General features: G+C 38.4%; 1 protein-coding gene across 1 annotated transcript in view; it reads right to left on the bottom strand.

Annotated features, from left to right (window-relative positions):
* The window catches only part of LOC106878619 (uncharacterized), an 84,001-nt gene extending 81,716 nt beyond the window's left edge, over positions 1–2,285 (bottom strand). Inside the window, exon 1 of the mRNA XM_089353753.1 lies at positions 1,988–2,285. The gene's annotated coding sequence lies outside the window, so the exon portion shown is untranslated. The remainder of the gene's footprint in view (positions 1–1,987) is intronic.
* Positions 2,286–4,647: the final 2,362 nt, after the last annotated feature.

Genomic DNA, 4,647 nt, shown 5'->3' with positions numbered 1-4,647 from the left:
TTTTGTTACTACGTGGGAATGAGTGAGAGGTGTCGATTGTCGCAATCATTTCAAACGAGTCAACATGTGTTTCTACGCGGTTACTTGACCTACTATAAATAGCAGTCAAATCTCACTCAGATTACAAGCTTACTATCTTTTAAAAAAAAAACTGAAAGGGAACATTGAATAATGTAGTCCTTGATACACTGTGACTGAATATAAAGACAGACCGATCACAGGTTGAACGCTTTAGATCGTAGGTCTGATCGATTCCGGTTGACCAGAGACTAAAAAACAACAGCTGCAAATAACAGAAACAACAACAACAACAACGAAACAACGATCCATTCTAAATATACAGAGCAAAACAAGTGTATGACGTCACGGTTACAGTTGGCTAATGGATCTGGACATTGAAGGGCAATGGTGTGATAGGAGGGAGTTGTGTCAAGTGAGACAGTGCTCCAGCATGGTCTTGAACTAAAGGCCTAAAACGAACTAGAGAATTCCACAACTTTCCGTCGGCAGACTAAATGGCCTCGCACCATTTATTTAGATCTCTTTATGTTCCATTTTCAAATCCCACCACTTTCTCCTACATCCCTTCGTAGTTCATAAAACAAGGACCAGCAATGTACTGGGGTCCGATTTGGTCGATTATCTGCGTTGCCTACACGTGTGACATCTTGTGCCAATATTGGAAATTATTATCCTTATTCGTGACAGAATCGTTAGAGCGTCAGACAAAATGCCTCGCAATATTTTTTCTGGTTCTTTACGTACAAAGTTCAAATCCCACTATGGTCAACTTTAAATTTCATTCCTTGCGGGTCGATATGATGAAGTACCAGTCAAATACTAAGATCGATAGTATCAAATAACACACCTTCACCTCCAAACTGCTGGCCTCGTGCCAAAATCACAGAATTGAGAAGAATATATTTTTCTATTTAATGAGAGTCAAATAAAATGGTAAACATAGAATTGTGGAATATGATATATATATATATATATATATATATATATATATATATATATATATATATATATATATATATATAGACAGACACTGACACACAGACGCACGCACACACACGCACGCACACACTCTAATATACATACATATACGTACATATACTTATATATGTATACATGTAGTAGTAGTAGTAGTAGCAATAGTAGTAGTAATCGACAGAAGTTACATAGTCACTCAAGGGTCGAGAGTTTCGTGCATTGCACTGTTTGATACATACCAATGTCGATTAATCTTTTCTACTCTGGGCACAAGATCCAAAATTTTGTGGGGAGGAGGCCAGTCGATTAGATCGACTCCAGTACGCGACTGGTACTTGATTTATCGACCTCGGCGGACCCAATACCGATTAATACAAAATATATATATACACTCATGTTCTGAATTCTATTTTCTTCTTTGTATTACTAAACACATGCACACACACACACACTCACACACACACACGCACACACATACACACATAAGTGTGTGCATTTGTATGTGTGTGTGTTTGAATGTTTGTGTGTGTGTGTGTGTGTGTGTGTTTGTGAGTGTATGCGAGTGTTCGTGCCTGTGTGTGTGCGTGTGCATGTGTGTTTGTGTGTGTGAACATATAGAAAGGTCCATTGATAGGACTTTTGTAATGTTAGAGCAATGTTATACAACTGTTTATATAACCAGATATGTGCGTGCATGCGTGTGTGTTGCCTGTGTGTGTGTGTGTGTGTGTGTGTGTGTGTGTATGTGTGTTTGTGTGTGTGTGCGTGCGTGCGTGCGTGCGTGCGTGCGTGTGCGCGCGTATCTGAAACAATATATAAGAATATTCTCTTTTTATGATGTTAGCAATAATATGCAAGTAATATTTTAAATGATTCCGAAACGTATGGCAATACACACAACATAAGTTTTAACCTCGTACACATATCAGGTTCAACAATCTAGCAGCAAATATAAAACAATAACAGCAGCAGTAATAGCGATATTGTTTACCTTGTTCAACTGGCTTTGTTTTTAAACAGATGTACATTGATTAAAAGCTCCCCTTGTTTGATTTCTAAGCCTTTTAGGCCACGTTCCAGAAAGTACTAATCCTTTTGTTCAACAGGGTGAGGTGAATTGAATGATATTTGTGCAGTTGGCGCTTTGTTTTACAGCTTTATATGTGGTTTTGTTCTGTAGCTATAACTGGCCTGTGTCCGGAGAGTGTTCCAGTTTGAGAAATGTACGATTACAGACCAAGTATACAAATACGTCCGCTCTACGTGAGGAAGGTAAACTGATTTATCAGTTGGACGCCTTCTTATCGTCAGCCAATCAGAGCGCGGCTTAGAAAGGCAGACAAGCAATCGAATCGACCATGCTAATCATTTATCTAATTTACGATAACACACACGTTCACACATACACAAGCACATACACGTAAGACACCACACACACACACACACACACACACACACACACACACACACACACACACACACACACACACACACACACACACGTACATATGTGTACATAATAGTGATTTGACACAAATCAATGCGCGTACAATTGCATTAACATACATATTCATTTCCTTAAATAAACATACACACATGCACACACACAAGCAAACACACATTTACTCATATGCACACATACATAGACGCATATTACGCTCATACACATGCACACACAACGACATAAATGCACAGCAGGAGAATGAGAGCAGAACAACGCGCACAGACACACTCACAGACGCCAACACACATGCATACGTGCACATAGATGCACCTACGCACCAACACACACGCATACGCACTGATGCTATATTGTCGTATAAAAATCATGGCAATGTTGTTGCTGCTGCTCTTGTTTTGTTAAGATACCAATTGTAATGAATTGTTGAGGAATTCACCAAACTACAGGACAAACAATAATGACACACTCTACTGATTTCATTCAAATATCATATTTCAAAAAACGTATTTTAAATTTTAGGCACATATTTGTGTTATTTGAAACATATACGTCTGATACTAATGATGTACAACACATATATACACGACATACTCACACGCATAGTTGTGTGTGTGTGCGTGTGTGTATTAATAACATGACTACACTTTTTTCCAGTTAATATTCGCGATTTTCATAATTATATATTTATCAAAAACATCCTTTAAATATCCATGCATGTATGTGTGCACGTGTATGTTCGTGTATGTGCATGTATGTGTGTGTGTGTGTGTGTGCGTATGTGTGTGTATGTGTGTGTGTGCGTGTGTGTATATGTGATGGACTCCAACCGTCGATTTCTATCTGTGAGCGTTCAAATTATTTGAACAACTCAATTACCAGCTTAATGAATTAGCGTATAAGTGGTTGAGTATTCCACAGACATATTATGTTCTTCAATGTAATTTTTTAGAAGAATGAGCCTGATTCAGTGTTCGACAATGATTTACATGGGAATCATCTGACAGACTTCTACACAGTTTCCGTCTAATCAGTTCCATTCACAAAATTTGAATCGCCCCCAGCTATGAAACACAAAATTTTCTCAAAATGCCGTGCGGCGGGATCGGACTTCATTTTCGCGAAGCGAATATCTTAATCACTTGGTCATAACTTTGTATACACACACACACACACACACGCACTCACACACACACACACACACACACTCACACACACGCACACACACTCACACACACACGCACACATATATATAAATATATATATATATATATATATATATATATTTCTTTATTGCCCACAGGGGTCTGACATACAGGGGACAAACAAGGACAGACAAAGGGATTAAGTCGATCACATAGACTCTAGTGCGTAACTGGTACTTGTTTAATCGACCCCAAAAGGATGAAAGACAAAGTTGACCTCGGCGGAATTTGAACTCAAAACGTAACGGCAGACGAAATACCGCTAAGCATGTCGCCCGGCGTCCTAACGATTCTGTCAGCTCACCGCCCTACATATATCTATATATGCACGTATACTTACGCGCACACACACACACACACATATGTGTGTGTGTGTGCATACACAGTATACACACACACACACACACACACACACACACACACACACACACAAATATATATATATATATATATATATATATATATATATATATTGCATAATTGATCCTTACACGATGTGTTCTGCTTCTATCTGAGGGATAAACTTAATAAATGCTTTCAAAATTTGGCAAAAACTAGTAATTTTAGGAGGACGTGGCAGTCGATTACATCGACTCCAGTGCTTGAAAGGTACTTATTTTATCGACCCCAGAAGGGTGAAAGGTGAAGTCGACCTCAACGCCATTTAAACTTAGAACGTAAAGAGTTAACGATTCTGCCAACGCGCCGCCATAAATACAAAATAATATCGTTCTACTTAGGTTATACGCTTTAAACTGTGATCCCTTCCTATACAAAACTGAAATTAGGCACATACTGAGGTGTTAGTTACGTATTTAACCGGTGCTCTTACTATACAAATACTATATATCATATCGCAAAGTTTTGGCCTTTTTCGAGGTCAGAAAATACTTCCACACTGATGAACTCAGTAGAAATCTGAACTAGAACCCACATTTGAGTATTGTTAATGCATATGCGAACTTTTTGCGACTAGGTATTAACATT

This window comes from Octopus bimaculoides, chromosome 6 (genome assembly GCF_046866305.1).
Source record: "Octopus bimaculoides isolate indiv1 chromosome 6, ASM4686630v1, whole genome shotgun sequence".
Taxonomy (NCBI): Eukaryota; Metazoa; Mollusca; class Cephalopoda; order Octopoda; family Octopodidae; genus Octopus; species Octopus bimaculoides.
The sequence above is the reverse complement of the archived record's forward strand: the minus strand, read 5'-3'. Positions and strand labels throughout refer to the sequence as shown.